The sequence below is a fragment of the Heliangelus exortis genome, chromosome 2 (genome assembly GCF_036169615.1).
Source record: "Heliangelus exortis chromosome 2, bHelExo1.hap1, whole genome shotgun sequence".
NCBI classification, from domain to species: Eukaryota; Metazoa; Chordata; class Aves; order Apodiformes; family Trochilidae; genus Heliangelus; species Heliangelus exortis.
Window position 1 is genome coordinate 10,893,200 of NC_092423.1, and position 21,624 is coordinate 10,914,823.

A 21,624-nucleotide genomic window follows, 5' to 3' on the forward strand; every position below is an offset into this window, starting at 1 on the left:
CATGTGCTGAAAAGGATCTTTCAGAATGCAGCACTTCTCAAAAGGGATCAGGCCACTGATCTCTTGGAAATTCATTTGGACCTTTTTAGCTGCCATTGTTAGATGCTAGTCTCATGCTCAGTGTTTTTCAGACAGTACATTGCTGATTTAATAGAGTGAAATATTAGAACTTCCTCCTTCATGAAGCTGGGGGCATGAATCTTAGACTGATTGGTTTAATAATTAACACTAAAACCATGAACTGATATTGGCTGAAAGCCAAAAGAGGGACTATAATCTAGGGCTACTACTCTTTCTGTGACCTAAGGCATAGGAAAAGCTCTCTACCAACTTCTCAGCTGGATTCAAATACCAGTAACCTGTTCCAAATATTTCATCAAACCACAAGGCAACACTGGGCACTTCAGATTAAAAAAAATAAATAGAGTCAATATAACAATTATGACAAAAAGCAGTTTACAGGATTACTAGAGCAAAAAGTTACAGCTTTATGCAGATGCTTCTTTGTTGTACAGGGCTCTGTGCCTGTGTTCAGAATCAGCCAGCCTACCTGCAGAAGTAAATTGATACACTCAAGAAATCAGATCCTTTCATCAGTATTATTTATAGCTCCAGTTTACAGCTGCTCTACAGCTGCTGCTGCTCCCTCTGAAGAACATTTTGTCCATTGCCAGAGAGACCTAGAGCTGATAGACCATGAGAACACCACTGATGTGAAGTGTACTGCCCCTGCCCCAAAAACTCTAAGTGGAGGGAGCACAGATTGCTAAATGGGAGTGGGGAGGGCAGCAGCAGGGAAGTGCAGTGCTGAAGTGAAACCCAGACCAAGGAGAGCTGAGAGTGTTGTTGACAGTCCCATTTGGATGGCCAGCTGGGATAACTTAATCCAAAGATTTTGCTCCTTTTCTATTTTCTAATTCTAATTATTCTGCATCAACATATCCCTAGTAATATGAATTTCAATATCTATAGTAAACTTTTTTTTTTTTTCATTCCAATACTGATGTTTACTTGCATGCCTAATTGTGTGTATTTTCTTAGCAGTTTTCTTCTGGGCTTGGATTTCATATGTAGTTAAAAAATTAAAGGAAAGGGCAAGGCCTCATCTACACTTCTGAACTTTCAGCACATTTTATTGATATAATTAACCTGTAAATCCATCTGTATTTTTACTGTCAATGTCAACCATTTCCTGGTGTATGACTGAGTAGTGTGACTCTTCATAAAATTAGTATCTGCCACAGCTGAGTTTAGGATGCGTCTGTTCCCACTCTTCTGGACACTTAGAAAATGTATTGGTCACTCCAGTGTCTGTTTATAGGGAATTAAGGAGTGTTTTGGGATGATGTTCTTCTGATCTATGTTAGCTGTCTGCCTGGGGAAGAAGATTAATTTATACCTAAATCATACTGACAAAAGTAACAAAGTAACAAAGTTTGTTGCAAGGCATATATTATCCCACTTCAGTTTATTACCAATACCAACCTTTATTAATTTTCTCTTTGGCATCCTTTGACCAATGCTTTGAAAGTTAAGAAAAGTTAATGAATTTAGCTTCACTTCTAACTTAAAAAATTAAATCAAAATACTAACCAGATTCTAGAGGCTGAGAAACTGAAACACTACTGTCTCAACATCACAGGAAAAAAAAACCTTGAATTTTCACATTGTGTTATGAAGTCAAGTTAAATAACTCTGAAGGCCAGAGAGTTTGCCATCTTGACGTGAGCTGGTAGGTCAAAATGTGCTTGAAGGTGCAGTTTATACTTGATTTACTAAGAGATGTGAAAACTAAAAGTGGAGTTTAGCTTTAAATTGAATTCAATTATATGTAAGTTGATTCAATTAGGTAAAGCTGAAATCATTCTTTTCCCAGAAAAAAAAATGCAGTTAGAGTTGTAAAAATTTTTTGTTTGTGACCTGTCTAGTATCCACAATTCATGTTCAAGTCACTGGATACAACAGTGCTCAGCAGCCTAAAAAAAAGGGTTAGCTGAAAAATTAAGACACAATTAAAATGATTCTAAACAATTTCCTGAAATCCAGCTTTTGCCTTAGCTTTTTGAACCTGGCATGATACTGCACCTGCTGAAAGTTTTCAGCTGAGTATCATTTTTAAAAAAAGAAACCAATAACAGAACTGCTGATTATGAGAAATAAACATTGTCTCCTCTAATCTTTGAGCAGCCTATTTTCCTTCCAGTGCACATGCCATTATCTCAGTGGTGCTAATGGGATTTGGGACCACATGTCCAGACAACAAGCCTGACTCTGGGACCTCTCTGAGAGATACTGAGCATTTGCAACTCTCATTGACCTTAACAAGAGAAAGTTTTGAGTCCTAAAAACAACACTTTTTTTTTTAGGTTATACATAGCAGGATGTTGTGGCAGAAAAGCTGGACTGTAAAAAAAAAAAGTGGAAACTTTTTAAAAGGCATTCAAGCTAAGTCTGTACATATGTAAGCAGACACACTGACATAAGGATTGCTTTATCAGGTAGTGTTAGAGAACAAAAAAACCCCATAAAATTAAATTAAAATACAGGAAAAAAAGTTGTCTAAAAATAATCAGTAACCTTTTTATTATGTTTTCTTTTTATTTCTTTATATTTTTCTTCAATTCATATTTCTTTGAGCCTCATTCAATACAGTCTCCCCGCCTGCTCCCCAGCTCCCTCTGCCTTAAATATGAATCTAATTCTTTAGGTACTTTCATAGAATCATAGAATTGGCTGGGTTGGAAGGGACCTCAGAGATCATCAAGTCCAACCCTTGATCCACTACCACTGCAGTTACCAGCCCATGGCACTGAGTGCCACATCCAGTCTCTTTTTAAATATCTCCAGGGATGGAGAATCCACTACTACCCTGGGCAGCCCATTCCAATGCTTGATCACCCTCTCAGTAAAGAAATTCTTTCTAATGTCCAACCTAAACCTCCCCCGGCACAACTTGAGACCTCTTGTGCCGTCTTGTCTTGCTGAGAGTTGCCTGGGAAAAGAGACCAACCCCCCCCTGGCTCCAACCTCCTTTCAGGGAGTTGTAGAGAGTGATGAGGTCTCCTCTGAGCCTCCTCTTCTCCAGGTTGAACGGCCCCAGCTCCCTCAGCCTCTCCTCATAGGATCTGTGCTCAAGTCCCTTCACCAGCCCAGTTGCCTCCTTTGGACCTGCTCCAGGACCTCAATCTCCTTCCTAAACTGAGGGGTCCAGAATTGGACACAGTACTTGAGGTGTGGCCTCACCAGGGCTGAGTACAGGGGCAGAATCACTTCCTTGGACCTCTTCAACTTACTTTTCAACCCCGTCCCCAAAGCTCCTGAAATTTCAGGGATTAATTGAACAGAATCTGGAATACTTCCAAGCCTACCTCGTCCTCATTGGTTTGACAATGTTCTTGTGCTCTGGTCATTAGTACAGCATGACCCTGCAAAACTAACTCAGCCATGAAGCAAGTTAATCAGTAAATGAATAGAGTTCTTGAACAGAGAAGTTTTATCCCAAGTTCACCAAAGCAATTATGTGTTAATTAATTCTCTGCCAGGCATAAAGTAAGACAAATATAGGAAGTATGCTCTTCAGAGAAATCTTTTTATGGGGAGAAGGTCAAATCCTAAACTGATGTAAATTGTGATAGCTTACTTGACTTAGATGGTGCTGTTGTGATTTATGCCTTCTGAGGGTCTGTCCCTATTATAAGAGGATTCACTATTTTAATTTCATTCTTTATCCCAATAACCAATAGTGAATCCATGCCATCTGAGCCTTTCTTCAAATATATGAATTTCATCTGAAAGCTGCTTCATGTGACTTAAATTACAAATAGTAAATGTGGTTTATCTCCATTTTCTATATACACATAGATGTACTCAGATAACATGAAAGTATCTGTCTAGATCTTGACTTTTTAAAATGTTCAGTTCCTTACAAATTTACACAAGTAACTTGCTAATAGGAGACAGCATTAACATCCCCAGAATTATGCAGACTAACTTGAAAGCAAGATCTGGATTGTGCATTCTCTAACGTTTAAAAAATTAACTCCTATGAGCATAACTCAAGCAGAGAATAGCTCAGAGTGCCGCACAAGAAAAATGGATTGCAAAACTCAAATGAAAAATACATCAAGAATCTTTTCTTGTTCCTATTTAAACCAATAAGTTATTTATCACTGATTTGAATAGGAACCAAATTAAGTTTTAAACTAAGCAACCTCCTCATTTTTTCAGAACCCAGTTTGAAAAAAAAAAAAAAAGAACACCAAGTAGGGTTTCCCAGTTTTCACATGGACCTTTTGCAACCTTCTGAAGGGATATAGCATTATATTAAGTCACTTTGGAAAGGAGAAGCCATCTAATCTACCAGATGACAGATGAACACTGACTACACTTCTCATTAATCCTGTGGCTATGAGTATAAATAAAAAATTATCATTATCAGGTATTTTTTTAAATGAAAGCATTTCAGATGCTGAAGCCCAAGATGCTGCTCATTGTGATTGTCCAGGCATCATTACTTTCTCAAGAAGGAAGATGTCAGGTGATTGTTCTCCATTTCCATCAGTGCCCAGTTTCATTGTTCTTTTGGCTTTCAGTTCTCTAAACATCCTTATGTGAATGTGAGATGAGAAAAGCATTTCATACCAGACCTAGCTGAATTTCACAGGGGTAGCTCAAAGCATACTGCTTCATGTCAGAATTTCATATTGGATGTGCCCTAGGGCTTGTAAAAAGTGTAGCACTGAAATGTTTTCACTGAAAAATGGACTACAGTTCTTCTAAGATAAGCCAAGTCAAACACTATATATCTCATCTATAATTATCCTGTAAATCCATATATTTTGAATTCCAGCTAAAAAACCAAAACCACAATCAAAATAGTAGTTATAGAACTGTCTTCTAAAAAGCTATTACTTCTTCCAAGCTCACCAAAGTGCCCACAGAGAGGTACTACTCAGATTCATTTGAACTTTGGGTTTCATATTGTCTGCAGACACAACAGATTGAAAAACCAAAAGTGACACAGAAAGGTGTCATATGTGCCTTTAGGCAACAATTATTAACTGTCACAAACAGTCCTGACAATACACCTATTACAATTACTTGGATTGTAGGTGACCAGCTGGTTATTTTACAACTCCTGGTGATATTGACCATGTAATGTTTATGAAATGCTATTCTTCATTCTCTGTTTGTGATTAATCCTTTGGTGAAGGACAGTGCATGTTAAGGGAAACTGAGAGTTCTGAATTTTAATGTAAAAGAAAGCATTTTTTAAAATTAAGTACCCAACTGCCCTATTGCATATCTAGATACCAGAGTTCCTTGAATTAACAACATCTCCAGGTAGATGCATGCCTGATGCTTAACTCTACTGCTTCATCCTGCATGCTGAGACCAAGTGCCAGCAGAGAAGAAGTTTAAGGACAGACACAAACAGTTCAACATTCAGCACTGCTGTTCCCAGTGGCTTTTTGTAGAAATGTGGATCTGGATCATTTGATAAAAGATTCTGCAGACTCTCCTTTATGGATCCTACTATGTATTTTCACAAAACTTTTAATAATTATTTTTTCTCTTTCGCTTCCTCTCTCTCAGACAAACCAAATGTGATCATTTCTTTCCTTGGCAGACAATGATAAGGAAAATTGGGATGCATTTTTTGGAAGGAAAGTAAAAGGGAGGAGAAAGTACTCAAAAAGGGTTTGGAAGGAAACCATTGTAAAACGAAATAACAAAATTATAAAAACAGTTTACATGTGTTAACAAAACAAACAAACCAAAACCCAAACAAACACCAAAAAAACCCCCCAAAAAATCCAAAACTGAAGTTGTGTGCTAAATATTTCTACATACACATCACATTTCTTCTTCCTGCCTTTTCTGCTTCTGACCCTAAAAACACAGAATAAGATCTTGAGGGAAGAAAAGCATGTTTCTACATATCTTTGCAGAAATTAGCACAGTGTGGGCCTAATCTCTTCCTGGCTTTTGAGAGCTAAAATAGCACATAAGTTAAAATAACACATAACTTCTAGCTGTCACAATAATAAAGTGAAGTGAAGCCAGAGAAAAGCCAAGAATATCTACAGGGACCACTTAGAATAGGAATCAACAAGTTTCTTGGAGTTCTACCTACCAATATGTGCCAAATTTTCATGTTCCTGCTTGTTTACAATTTGCTTAACACAAAATTACTTACATTATTTTTTTTCTCCATGATGTTCTGAAATTACATATCCCTTTCATGCACAGACCAGCCTGCCTTTGTGACAACAAACTGCTGTGGTAAGTGAAAGGCCAGGAAGACTGTGTCTTCCAACTGTAACACTTGTCTAAGGAAAGCTAGTGTAAGATTACTGAAATTTATTGTTATTTCTCTATAACCCTGTTATGTTATTAATAGAACTATCTTAGCTACATGCCTATAAAGAGTAGGTTAAAATATGCTTTACATTCCTCTTGCCCTTTGACCATACCATAAGCAGTCTTTCACAATATTTTTTCATAAGAAAATATGCAAGTTTCTTCCAAAAAAGATGTCAAGTTTTCTCCTTTAACAGATGGTGAAAGTGGTTCTTATCATGTTTCCTCATCCTCTTAGATTCCTAGCAAAACATTCTGGCAAATCAAGAGGTATAAGAAAGATTCAGATGTTTATTGAACAGCACATAATTTAGATAAATCATATTTCTGAATGTTTGGCTGAGCAGAATTGATTGCCAACGTATACCTTTTGGGCCTGGGCTTGTTATCTGATGTTTATCTCAAACAGTGTGTGAACAATTTATCCATTTTTGTACTCTCCTTTCTATACTTTTATTTTTTCTTCTTCTTTTTTAATTTTCCAAATCACTATTTAAAAGTAAAAAATTCGTTTGTTTGGAACATATTATCATGCTCATTAATTTTGGCAGGTAGGAACCTGAAATAATTAAACAACAGTAATTAAGAAATAAATTAATGAAAGAAACCCTCACTATTTGCTCCCTTCCCTCTCCAGAGAATCAAAACCAAAGGAATTATTACATGAGACTTTAAAAAATTGGGCTTTCCACCCTGTCTGAAGAAGGCTGAAATAACAAAGGCCCTTTGCCACACAAGCTCTGAATTCCTTCTTGAGAGGTACAACGCTGGCAAGAAGCTGCACTCCCAGACCTCATAGACAGGAATGCAGTGAAGGAACATGAGACTCCTCAAGCCATACTGGCAAACCCAGTAGCTCCTTTCATGCTCTCACCATCACTGCTATTTTTTCCAGACTGACCTCAATTACTTTTGTGCCATCCGTTCTGCCAGTCAACAAGCTAGCTCAGTGTTTACAGTGTCTGGAAGAAACAGAAAAAAAAAGGAATTTCAACTCTGAAGGTCAAATCATGGGTCTGTAGGACTGTAGCTTTGTAGGATAAATAGTCTAAAGACATGAGAAATTGCACAGTCCTTAACTTTCTTGTGTTCTTTCAAAGATGGGAAAAAGAATCCAACAAAGACTGCAGCCCCCCCCAAAAGCAGACAGATCTTAAAATCCCAAAATGAATGGACTTTTATACCTTATTTTTATAACCACAATTGTAATGAAACCTAGTAGGAAAATCTAGGAGTCTTTTCAGATGCCTACACAAATAAGGTGCAGTTAGGTTTTTAGCACTGAATAGATGGCAAACTCATACACCATGAGGTGCAGGTGTTAGTATCCCCAGCAAGACTTCATTTCCCTCTCATTTGCATTTTGGTATGTGTACAAAAATGGATGGAGTGTGCATTAAACAATGCTTCAGCCTATTTCAAACTTTATATGATGTTTCTGTCTCTGATATGTACCAAGTCTGAAGTCCTTCTCTCTTACAAAGCTTTTGTAAAACTGCAATTACGTTTGTCTCCTTTCTCATCTCCTCCTGAAGTTCCCCTTCATCAGCTCCTGCATTCTCTCATTACATTTTTTATTTGCAGTTTTTATTTGCATGCTGTTACTAAAAGTTTCGCTCTTCCCAAAACAGAATTAATCTTTTTTCCCCTGCTTTGTTTCTGGAATACTTTGTTACAATTAAAAGAAGGTCTACCTTAAAACGAATGTGTTGCCATTGGCTGAAGCTGTTTTAAAACTAGATAAACAGCAATAGACGTTTGAATCTCCTACCACACTGTTCTCAGCTTCACTTTCCCAAGGTAGACAGGAGCTGAAAAAGAAAATTGTGACTTTGCCTTGGATGTCAATAAACACAAACAAGCTCTAAAACATATTTTCAAAACCTACTTTTTAAATAATTCACTCAAAAGGCCTGCACACAGAGAACATGATAAGGAACTCCATCTCTTGGTTAGCAAACTGGTCCCAAACTGAGCATCTGCAAGACAGGGGAGCCTTATCTTTAGATAACAAGGAAATCAGAGAAGTCACTGGTACCTGATGATTATGGTAAACACTCCATTTAGCAAGAATGTTACTGAACTCCCTTCTTAATGGATTTGAGTCATTTGATGAATTATAATAACATAAGCTCATGTACTGGTTTTGACTGGGGTGTAGTTAATTTTCTTCATAGCAGATCATATGGTGTTATATTTGGGATTTGTGACTGAAACAAGCACTGATGCTTTAGCTGCTTCTGAACATTGCTGCCTTCTCTTCTTCTCTCACTACACCACCAGTAAGGAGGCTGGGATTGCACAAGAGGTTGGGAGGGGACACAGCTGGGACACCTGACCTCAACTGACCAAAGGGATATTCCATACCCTGTCATGTCATGCTTAGCAATAAAAGCTGAAGCAAGAAGGAAGGGGGAACATTTGGAGTTATGACATTTGTCTTCCCCATGCCTGATGGAGTCCTGCTTTCCTGGAGATGGCTGCACGCTTGCCAGATGATAAAATTAGTGAATTAATTCCTTGCTTTGCTCTGCTTGCTTGTGTCTCTTTGCTTTACCTATGCAACTGTCTATCTCAGCCCAGGAGTTTTCTCAGTTTTATCCTTCTGATTCTCTCCTCCTGTGCAAGAGGCTGTGTGGAGCAGAGCTGCCTGCTGGGGTTAAACTACAACATATCAAAGTGACAAAATCTCTCATTAGGATAGAAAAGCATGCATCCATCCACAGACAGTATAATCAGGTCACCTTTCTATTTTCAGTGCCTCACCAGGATTTAGCAAACTGTTCTTTCAAACGCAGACCCAGCTACAGTTATTCATACTGAGCAGATGGCCAGGAGAATGCTATCTCAGAGTATACACACCAGGAACAACAGTGCTTTAAGGCACGTAGCTGTGGCAGTGAGGTCTATCTGCTCTTTTTCTTTAAGATGCTCCTTCTCTAGTTTGCTTCTAGCTGCTCTTGCATAAGTCTTCCTCCTGTCAAACTCAAGCAATGGGGTTGGGAGAATATTTATGTGCAATGAATTAGAAAGCAATGGTTTGAAAGCAATCACCAGTTTAATGTGGCAGTATGTACTTTATGTTTGCCTGCCAGGCATCTATTTTACATTTTGCAGTATGTACAGGACTGAGTGGTTTTTTGCAAAGGCTTGGCCCCCACCACTCTCAAACTCATAGTTTACAAAATATATATTTAATTTTTTTAAATCTTATAAAATAAAATATGGATCCAGCTTCAGACAAATGTTTCTGATATTTGAAACCATAAATCTGTTCTAGACCACACCAACATATTGTTTATCCCCTCCTGAGTGATGTCCACTCGGATGTGAATGTTTGTGCATCCACTGCCTCTCCTTCCCTTTGAAGTCCAGGGATATCCCTTGTGATGGAAGGCTCACACAGTCAGTGAAGTTAGAACAATATGAAGAGTGGTAAGAAAAAAGAGATAAAATGAGAAAAAAAATAGCAAGAAAACAATGTTGGTGAAAAGAACATAACTCTTCTAGCCTCCCTGTTGCCTGGTGTGTGTTGACTCTGCCATTGCTGTTCTCTCTAGCTGAGCAGGGCCCCAGGTACTTCCTGTGCTCCCTTCCTTGGCTGTTCCAATGCCTCTCCATAACAGACAGAAAATTAACACTTACTGTCCCCAAATATGTGGGCATGTGCCTGTTTTCTCCTGTAAGAATCAGTTTCCTTCTGGAAAGAGTATGGGCTGTATAAGTGCTGTACTTAATCTGGGATCTCTTTCCCGTTGTGTACAGCAGAGGTTTCACTAGAATTCAGAGTATGCTCTTACTATATCAGAGAAAGTTTTTTTTTTTCACATATTCATTTTAGCACCAACAAAAACTTCTCAAGATAATAAGTAGGCCCCAACTCATTTACAAATCAGACATTCAGCAAACTTTGAAACCTAGTACAATGAGAATGAGTTACTGTGTTAGCTAGAAAGAAATGGTAATTTCCTGTTCTGCCTTGCTACATCACTTTTGTAAAATATGAAAAGTGGACTCCTCTTTCTCTTTTGTATGCATGCCTGTAAAAACAACCTCCAAAACTTGAGATGATTTTTGTAGGTTTCAATGTAAACAGAAGAAATTGAACAACTTTAAAGGCCTCGGTTCAGGTAAATTTTCATAACTTCTAAGGGGCTTTCAATTCCTTTTGAGCTCAGAGATGTAAAGTGTGGCCTAACAGAGACTCCAACAGAACAGATGCAATAGAAACATGAAAATATAAGGAATCATTCATGTTTCATTTTAATTCGTGATTCTAAGAGTCACACACACAAATTTAGGCATTGCAGTGACTCACCATATTTTGCAAAGAGCATTCAAAATTCTAAACATTTACAACTCAGCAGGTATCAGAAAGTATTTTAAAATGGCATTGTAACTTGAAGTTTCTGTTTCGTGTTCCAAACAGACCATGTTTTTAACTATGTGCCATGTTTTTGACCATGAACTAGGTTTAAGGATTTGACACCTGTTCAAAGAATTATATATGATTTTTTAAACTTATACTGTTATACCTCTGGTTATATATCTAAGTACTGCAATCTTCAAGGCCTTAAAAAAATGAGAGATGGAGACATTATTACTTGATATGCTTAGAAGGAGATGCTGGGGATCATATCCCTCTTTTTTTCCATTGCCTCTTTCCTGAATTCCAGTGATATTAACTTACAACATATTGTGCTTTCTAAATGCTAGCACAATGTATATTTGGACTGTTTGAAAATTAGAACCAGCAGACTAGGTAAAAATCACTAATATCTCTGTGTAACAGAAATAATCAGTATGATCTGTCCTCTCTGGTTGAATTAAAAGATTCACAAATACATTTCTGTAAACCACAGGCATACTAAGCAATAAACTTTTGGATTGTGGGTAGCTTCTAGAGCTCTAATATGACAAACAAAAGCAAAGCTTCACTATTGCCCCTCTATATAGAGTGTTCTACAAAGGAGTGCTATATAATAATGCCAAGCATTTTCATTATAAGCCTCTATTAAAAAAATATGTAATTTGTTGGATGAAATGTGTCATAGCTGCTTCCTTTCTAGGGCAGCTCTAAAGAAAAGTTTAATCAATTCTATTTAGTCATTTTTAATATCTGAGAGAAAAACGAATGTATGACAGCTGTTGCTATTCCTACAGGCCCCACCTTTTCAGTTTCCATTTTTTACATTGTGTTCTTCTAAAAAAATAGGATATAAAGAGCTTAGGGTTACATTAGCTTTTCTGACTTAAAGACCTCATTTTTATACATTCCCTTTTAACACTTCTAACATTGTCAATTAATATATGTTGTTTATGCTTAAACAAATTGTTCCAATAATACTGTTTTTGCTAAATAAAACATGTCTTCAAAAGTCTGAAAAGCTTTTCAAGGAATTCATCAGTGCTTGAAAATCATGGGTCTTAAATACACAAAAATATGAATTGCAATCTATAGAGACTTATAAGAAGAGAAATGAAAAACTGGTGGCTGTATGTTGGTCCCAATATCTTGGAACTGGGCTAAACCATTTAAAGGCAACATTATTTCCAATGTGAATGCCATATTCTTCTCATCTAAACTGGAAAATGTTCACATGAATAACTGAAATGAAAACCAGCATGACCTGCAGATAAGAACTGAAATATGAGTATGATAAATATTTAAGTTAACAAATGAACAAAATTAGCACTTAGAAGGTATAAAATATGCAAATACTAAAAATAAAATATGCAATTTCTCTATGCAAATATTTTAGTATCTAACACAAAATGTATTATCCAGATTTCCCTGAGTGACACATCCATACAGTTCTACATGTCAAAATCTGAGTATTTTTATTTTTATATTCAGGACTGAGGAAATTCAGTGGTACTTCTCAAATTCAGTAATTCAGGATATTCAAAGTTACTTTTTCTATGGTAACTGTATTTCAGTTACTCTGCTATGACTTCTGAATAGTATGCCTGGTAAATATAATAGATATGTCAGAGCCCCATATTATTCTTAATAAAACTAATAGGGTGTTAATAAATTCATTTTTAAATGAGTAATCTTTTAAGTGATTGCATTGCCATCTGCTGAACATAATGCAGCTACTAGCCAAGATAAATAGAAAAATGCATAATGACATCTATTACTTGTGAATGACACATAATATGTATCCTGCATGACATGTAAGATCAAACAATAAACAACCTAATTATCCCAGAACTCTTTTCAAATCCCATCATTTCAAAGAGTCCCAGTGTTCCATACTGGTTAACATATTGGTTAACTTGGCATGGTATTCTCTTCCAGTTCCATCAGGCTAAAATGGTTGTTAGTGGTAGGACAATTAGACTTGAGTATTACAATTGGTTTTGAGGAAGTCATTCCTTACAGAATGCAACAAAAAATATATCAGTGACATTGGATCAAAATTAATTTATCCTATCCAATGCATGATCTTTAACTCTGGATAACAGAAGATGCTTTCAAATACGTGATCAGAACCACAGCATGGCAGGTGTGGAACCTTCTTTCTTCCTACATTAGCTTTAATCTTGAACATAATGTTAAAACTGATAGAAATGTTGCTACTAATTATAAATACCCTGTACAGCCAATCAGTGATACCTCGAGGAGGTTCATTCAAGCTGCAGATGACATCAGGATACATCAAAGCTGCAAGCACATGAAGATGGCTTCATGCCAGGCCAGCTTCAGACTGGCAGGGACCTTTAGCACCAGCTCTGTGTTAGCTTCATGAGCAGCTCTTCTCCAGAAACAATTTTGCCTCTTTTGCATAGAACTGCAAACGGCATAATAAACAGTGTGAGATTAGATCTAATGCCATGCAAAACATCGTGTTCCTGGAAATTGGAGCTTGGGAAAGAGCTGTAGAGAGCCACAGCTGGCAAGCTCCACATACTCTCAGCTCGGGTCCAGCAAGACTTCTTAGCTTCAGTTCAGTTCTACTGATAATACATCACCTCTTTCAGAAACATTTGGATGTCTCTTCTGTATCCATGACAGAGGTCTGTTTACTGGAAAAGTTTATTAATCCCAGAGCAGTGCCACGTGAATGCATGGAACCACCCTGGGTCCAGTACTACATCAGAGCTAAGAAGCCAATTCTGAAGGCAGAATGCTTTGAAGCTCAGAGCAGACATGGGACATCTTTTCAAGATGGGACTAAAAGTCAGTGCTGGACCAAACCTGATCAAACGTGACTTCTCGAGAACTGACTCCGTGCAGAGGCACTTGGATGTCTCTGCATGCTCCTAATGCATGCTGTAATACCTCCCTTATCCATGCTTTTCCCCAGTCTTGGGATGACAGACTCCACTTACCCTAAATATAGGGCATTTCTTTCTTTGTTATTGGCTATGCTGGCATTTAGTATGATGCACAATGTAATTAATATTTCCCTGCAATTACGACAATCATAATGTCTCTTCATGCAAAATTTCTAGTTTTCTAATTATTTTCATAAAAAAAGGTACTACTTATTTCCTAATAGTCAATGTTGGTTTTCTGGCAACTCATATATTTCCATTTACTGCACCCTTATAAATTAATAATAGATCTTACTTCAGTCTTAAAAGCAAATTTAAGTTTTGTGCATTCATTTTTTAACGGTGTAAACTATTCTAAATATTATACCAAGGCTGGACAAACCTGTGTGATTAATTTGGTGTACACTTGGAAGCTGGTGTTAAAACTTTTTTTCATGTTACATGTTATGTCACCTGCTCTCATATCAAAAGTACAGCAGAGATGACACAAAATATGGAACACTCTGTTGGTTTGAATTAGTTAAGAAACATGGAGATAAGTTTCCTTTGGCAGACTGCTGAATCAGGCATACATGAAGCATAATGCTGGCATAAACATATGTCATATGTCATAAACATATGTCAGTTTACTTATAGGTAAACTTTTAAGGATAAACCTCTATTCCCAGTTGTGCATGAAAATGTAAGTAGAGAACACAGTGAAAAAAAAAAAAAAAGCATTTCATATCTTAATCTACATCTACACTCAGCAGGCTTTTCTGTTTCTTTTTTTATTACCAGTTATTATACCCACAAGGTACACACACATGTGAGTACTGGGCGTAGAGGGTCAGACAATGATCTCCACATTGTTCTGCTCACCACAATGTTCTGTCTTCAACAAACATCCCACAATGTCTTTAGAAATTCTGCCTGTACTTTTACTCCCATCTTTTTCCTTATATCCTGATTTTCTCAGGCCCCACAAAGAATTCCTCACCAATTTCCCCTGAGCATTGTGGCTGGCCAGCACTGGATAGCCAGTCTGCTTGGTCAGGGACAAGGAGAAGGAAGTTGAAAAGGAAGGAAGGATCCTGGCTGCACCATCTTCTTCAGTCCTCATGATGTCAAGCCTGCAAGGACACCACCTCCAGGTGACATATGCTAATTCCTTGGACAGCTTCATGAAGCAGCAGATATTGGTGGGGGTTCTTGGGGATTCTCCCCTCTATGTCCCCCACTTGAGTATGGCATTTTCTTTTCAATGACTGGGGAAAAAAAAGGAACAGCATAAGATTCTCCCTAAGTATCTCCCATCCTCCAGCTGTTTTCAGTTCTGTGGATTTCCTGAGCCTGTTATTAAGGCTTTTATCCCCCTGCCCGCCACCCCCCCAGTTTCCTAAATTAAATGCATTGCTGAGATTTTTTACTGTAAAGAACACTGTGTTGTTAAACTTTGTTCTGATAAAAAATTTACACTAATTTTCTGCATTAATACTTCTATGATCACAATACAGCAGACCTCCTTCTCCAGAAACATTTTCAAATTATTTTTGTCTCGGTGCATCTCAGAGTGGAGCACACAGGAAAGTGGGCTGGCACCAACAGCAAAAGACAGCTATCTCACAAAGCCAGATAAAAACTTGAGCACATAGTGGGTGGGTTTGGTTCAGCCAGGAAGATGGCAGAAAGCTGTAGAGAAGGCTGAGCTGTGCATTCATTAGCTGAGTACAGGTATCCGAATGGAAGGGACGTGCCAATTCATGAAGAGCAGCAATCCCCTAATGTTTCCACCATCCTGAGTCTCATGCCTAGACCCTACCAGCAAAGATGTGCTTGTTCATCCATGTGTTTTATAGTTGTACCATTGAACCATGAATGGCAAAAGAGCATAGTAAGAATAAAAGGTTGTATCCACACAGGATTCTGTTGTCCACTTTCAGAATTAAATAATAAAGCAATCTTTTGAAGTGAATAATTTAAAAAGAAAATACATAATTTACAAGGGAAATGGAGGCAACCCGCATGCTACTTAGCAGTGGTAGTCTTATTGATGCACAAAAACTGTAGCAAATGTAATATGGGGATATCTTGGGAAACACGGGAACCACCAGGCACAGAGGGTATCTGTGCCTCCAACTGCTTTCAGGCCCAGGACTTCCCAAGTAATGGTTTGTGTGTCTCCAACCTGCAGGGGACTTCTTTCCCATGAACCTGCCTGATAGTCCCTTTAATTCACAGCAGTTGGTTACATTCTTCACCTGGATGCCACTTGTCCAACAAAACTGTGCTGCTGCTTGCAGTTTCTTCTCCTGCTCTCCAAGCCCCATCCCAAGGGAGGCAAACAGTACCTTCAGACCTGCTTTTTACACACCATAACAGCAATACCAGGAAAAACCTACAGAACACACAGCCTGTGGTACTCCTATGGTATTTTCTACCTGAAAGAAAGTAACTTTATCATGTTTTCTTTCTAGCATCACAGTAGCAGTGCGTTTTCTGTCTCCACAACCTTGCTAGCGAGCAGAAGGCTGGACCCTCACCATTACTGCCCTTGCAGCCCTACAGGCATTTCTGACAAGAGAACTCGTTCCCCAGCCGAGCTACTTCAGCCGAGCCCTGTCCTGTTCCAGACACCCACCTCCCTGCTCGTCCTTCCCGGGAACCTTCCAGGCCAGGGAAGAGTGGGAATGCCTGAACAGCCCCCAGGCCTCGCACCGCCCCCACGGTCCTCAGCCCGGGGAAGGGGGTGGGGAGTGGAGACTGTCCTGAGCCCGCTTTTTGTTTTAACAAACATTTCCCCCTGCCTATGAGGAAACCCGCGGCTGCCCGGCGCTGGGGGAGGGTGGGATTTCCTTCCCATTGTCTGCCGGACTCGGCCCTCCCAGACGCCGCGTTAACTGTTACCGCTCCCGGCGCCGGCGGAGCCAGAGCCCGGCAGGATCCGGGAAAGAGCTCGCGTTTGGTATCAAACCAAATGCAGATAAACCCAAGAATCGGGGCTAACCAGGACCGGCTAGTAGGGCTTCAAACTTGTATGTTAATGAGCATTAAAAAGTCATTCCGATATAGACGAAAATAAGTTAAAATGACAGAAAATTGCATCCTTTCTATCCTTCGGTGGGCATCCTGAAGGCCACGTAATGCAATTAGCCAGGGGACCTAATGAGGATATCAAACCATTTCAAAACAAGACCCACGAGCACCCATATATAACCTATATGCCTGTCTCTCTATACTTGATTTAATTCATTGCCCACCAGCTCAAACAAGGTACTGTGGCTACAGTTGCAGACACTCCCTACAGGTTTGCTTTAGGATACTTTGTTCTTTCCAAAATCAAATATTTGTATCCTGAAACAAATATTTGGAAACAGTCCAGACTAGCCTAACAAGTATGTTAAAGTACAGCAAATCGTTGGCAAGGAGCAGACTCCAGGTAAAAATCTGTAAGGTAGGCAAAGCACAAGGCTTCAACCCTGCATATGCTTCCACACTGGTGGAACTGCAGCCTAAATATTTGACAGCTCTCTATGGGTCCTGAAGAGATCAAGGGCTAAGACATTTTTATTCTGAAGACAGCTGAACTTCTGCCTTAAGTAAATATTTACATAGGTAAAGAGAAGGAACCTTGGCAGAGTAATAAATCTTTCTGCTCAAGAACCTGAAACTGAAAATGGAGTTTGGGTTGGAGTTTTGGCAAATCCCCCCAGCTGACCCTGTTGTAGAGAATACCTGCCTGTTTGGACTGAAGAATTAAAGATGCTCATATCTGCTGCTAGCAATGTTTCTCCTCTGCTTGCTTCTGGATTAAAAAATTGGCATACCTTAACCATACCAGCTTGAGCAGCACTGGTAGCTTCATCGCATTGGTAGAAGCAATAGAAACAGTAAGGACCCAAAATTTTTATTTTGTCATATAAATAGAGCTCAGATGTAATTTGTAAAGAGAAGATTTCAAAGAAATCTAAGATAGCCAAGCCAGCAATATGCCATGGAAACTTGGCATATATTTCTGTTAAACTTCTTTTGCAAATTACAAGCCTTAATGAAATCAGAGCCAAACATCACTACTAAATGCTTAACACAAGGTAGCCTTTTGGTAATTAAACTGATGGTGAATCCCTTTTTACTTAAAGAATTGCCTGTAAATGTCAATTGCTTTTTATTAATACAAGCAATATAGTGCAGTTAATAAATTATAGTGCCACTGTTTGGTATCTGCCCAACCCCTCAAGCACACTTTGAAAGCAGATCACCAGCACTTTCTTTCCTATCTATTTATTTTAGATAATGTAAAATGTTCTTTCATATTTAAATACATAACAGAAGTAAAGCTTTATCACTGCCATGCAACTGTTATTTGCATTTTATTTTGAAAAGAGGATGTAAAGTCCTAATGCATCAGTCTCAAAAAAAAATGTGGGTTTAGACAATACTGGAATTCTTATTTAGCAAGAGAAACTGTCACTGTGCAGTGTCTGTTAAATCTTTTACTGACCAGGCAGAATGGATGCCTCTTTTTTTTATCACAGGCAGTCCAAAACTATTTAAGTAATACTAATGACTACTCATAAGATTAGAACTATTTGCATGCATAAATGTTTACAGAACTAAGCTTACAATGAATTTTAATAGTATCACACTTTTAGCAAAAGTTAATTAATTGTGAAGTATATTCCTTTTCCATTAAATAATTATTGAAGTATTTCAAAAGCATTAGAATGCATTTCCCTAGAAATTTATTATTAATAATATTTATCTCACAGGCCATACAGAGTCAGGATATCGTACACAAGTTTTCACACAATATGTGCCTACAATGTTATATATTTCATATTACTCTCCTAATACTGAAAGTTTGTATCTACAGGTCTCAACGCATCGCAGCCCCTGAGGCAGACAACTGATTGTGTATGGTTTTGTTTCTGTTGCTGAAGGTGGGTATCCTCTTTCAAAGACGTTATCCAGAATCGCTCCAAGTTGGACTTCGTGATAGCAGGAATTTGCATGTATCATGGACAGGTAAGCACCACATTTTTGCTCTGCAATAAGATAGGGTTCAGACCCGAGAGTATGATAAAATACAAATATAATAAATAGTTAAAGATCCTTTTTAAATGTATTATTAAAAAAAATAATAAAAGAAACAAACAGCAACTCCAGCAGACACCACTAGAGTTCTCCTTCTCCCAAATATCCCTAGCACCATCCTAAACCCTGTTTACCCCAGAAACCTGAACTGTGGACAGACAGAAGAGGAGAGAGAGAGAGAAAATTCAGACACAATAAAACTCTGAGGGGAAAAATATGTGGAAGGAGGAGGCAGCAGCGGCTTGGGGAAGGGATTGAAAAGTTTCCCCTGGCTTAACTTCTCCCCCCCTGCAGCAGCAGAAGCAGCGGCAGCAGCACAAGGTGAGAGAGACTTTAAAGTCTGGGGAGGAGGGGGGTGTGTGCGGGAGGGGGGGGGGATGAATTTACAGCCCTGTGGATATTTCTGTGTCTGCCTCCCTGGCTTTGGGGTGCGAGAAACGCCGTGTCTCATGCTGGGTGGATTTTTTTTTTTTTAATATGATGGAGGATTATAAACATGGCGCCTTAAAAAAACTACAAAATCATGTACACACTGTTCCAAGGAGATGGGGGAGAGGGGACAGGGGAAGGGCTGGGCAGCAGGGGAGGGGGCAATCCTGCCCCGCGGGGTGCCATATGGAGGGGGGGGAGCAATTATACCTAAGAATAAAATGTGTGGGGCTGCAGAAGGAGGGGGGGGGAGGAATGGAAGGCGGGATTTTTTTATTATTATTATTTCATTTTTCTGAGTAGAAAGGATTATCTGGCAGCCCGCTTGGAAATCGAGAAGTAGACGGTAGCGAAGCGTGTGCGATTATTAACGGCGATTATTTTTGTCCCCACACCTTTCCCGGTCGGATTTCGGCTGGGAGGCGACAGCGGGCCCCCCGCGCCCCCGTGCCGAGTTGCAGTCAACCGGGGGTCGGGACGAGACGAGATGGGGTGGGGAGAGAGGGGCATAAGAAAATCGCTGCCTTCAGCGCTCCGCGCGGGCCTGCAGGCAGCGGGGGAGCCGGGGACTCGCGTGAGAGGCGAGGCCGAGTGGGGTGTGGCGCAGCCCGGCCTCAGCCCCGACACCCCCTCAGTCCCGCTCTTTTCCCACACGCGGGGCGACTGCTTTTCTCCCCACTTTCTCCACCTTTCCTTTCTCTCACACACCCCTCCTGACCTCTCCCCTTCCTTTCCTCGTTGGGGTGGGGGTTGTCTACTCGGAGGACGGGTCTTGGCCCGAGTAATGGCAGCTGCTCGACAGCGCCGAGTCTCCGCAGGAGAGAAAGACAGCGGGCCCCCGCAGGCCGGCCGCGGCGGGAGGGCGGCCATGGCTGCCCTACCCCGCGGAGGGGGGGGCAGAGGAGGGGACGAGGAAAGGGGTGAACTCAGAGCCCCGGCTCTCCTCCCCGCCCGGGGGCTGCGGGCGGGCTGCACCACCCCCGTGTGTGAGACGGCCTCATCGCCCGGCTCTGCCCAGAGAGCCGGCGGCGGACGGAGGCCCCTGGCTTTCCCGGATCGACCTTGTCCCCTGGCACGGCCCCTCGGGGTTTCCTCGCTATCCCATCTGCTCCGGGATAGGGAGGGGAGTGAAGGGGCTGATTACTCCGCTCTCGCCTGCCGGCTCCCCTCGCTGCGGGCGAGGGACACCGCGGCTGCCTGCGGGCCGAGGCCCTCCCGAAACGGCTCACTCCCTCCCTTTGGCCAGAAAGGGCCCTCCCCGCAGCCTCGCCGGACTCGGCGGTCGGATTTTGGGAGAATATGTACTGCTAAGGGTCTTATTTTTGATGGTTTTGGAGGGTTTTGTGTGTGAACGTGTCCCTGAAACCGTGTCTCCAAATAACTCAGCTCGGCTCACTCTGTTTCCCAACCACAGGGGTTGCCCTGAGGCCTTTCCTTTTCTTTTCCGTTCCTTTAGGGGAAAGGATGGAAGCATAGGTGTGGGTTTTCCTATGGTAAGGGTGATGGGGAGCTTCAGCCTGCTTTCCTGACCTTCCCTGCATTTCAGAGAACAGTCCTCCTGAAAAATACTGATGTTAACAACTTGGAAAACTTTTTGTGTCTTTTGGGTCTTATCCTGAAAACAGCAGATGTTTGGTAATTTTTTTTTGACTGCTGTGAACGTGGCAAATAGAACTTTACAAAGGCTAGAGCTGGGGTGTCTTGAGAGGAGGAAAAGGGGTGGACAACTATTTAATTTGGTGCTGGTTGGCTTAATTGTGTCATTTGGCATTTTAACACCCTATAATCATCTGCCACAGACTCATTATTTGTAGGAGTAACACTGTTGTAGTTTTGAAAAGATCTTAGCTCAGTGGGAAGGACCAAAGAAAACACTTCCTTGTCCTAATGATGCTGATTTTTTTGCACTTTTTTTTTTTTTTTTTTTTTTTTTTTTTTTTTTTTTTTTTTTTTTTTGTGAGAAATTGTTTAATTCTTCAAGGGTTATCACTGAGATGGGTGTTGGGAGGGCGGGAGTGTAGGAGTGGAAATGCCAGTTCCTGGTTTGGGTTGCTGTCCCTTGGGTTTTTCTAGTTCCTCATCCTTCAGCATGAAGAATCTGGTGTATCTCCACCTTTTTTAAATTGTTGTTATCAACCATTCTGAGTGTGCTACAGAAAGTCTTTAGGGAAGTGGACCATTTGCTGACTGCTGTTTTGTATAAAAGTGGAAGTATCCACAGAATGATTCCCAATGTGGATTTATGTTTCATGCCAAGTTTTCCATGCCTAAAAAACCCTCTCTGCTTTTGTCAGATACATGGAATTGTTCATGGGGTAGATAATAAAACAGACAGCACTTTAACTTTTGATGGTGAGTTTGTCTTTAAGACATGGAAAAAAAATTAATGCATTGATTACTCTGTTGATTGTGCTATGAATGGTGGTGCCATCAAGAAGAGGCATCTGCAAGTGATATTTCATATCAAGTTCATCA

At 40.0% G+C, this 21,624-nt stretch overlaps 1 protein-coding gene across 3 annotated transcripts in view; it reads left to right on the forward strand.

The window, feature by feature from the left end:
* Positions 1-18,798: 18,798 nt before the first annotated feature.
* The window catches only part of ZMYND11 (zinc finger MYND-type containing 11), a 106,303-nt gene continuing 103,477 nt past the window's right edge, over positions 18,799-21,624 (forward strand). For 2 of the 3 annotated variants that reach the window (XM_071734764.1, XM_071734767.1), the window contains exon 1: positions 18,825-19,041. The gene's annotated coding sequence lies outside the window, so the exon portion shown is untranslated. Of the gene's footprint in view, positions 19,042-21,624 lie in introns of all 3 variants that reach the window. The other variant, XM_071734765.1, reaches the window with a different exon arrangement.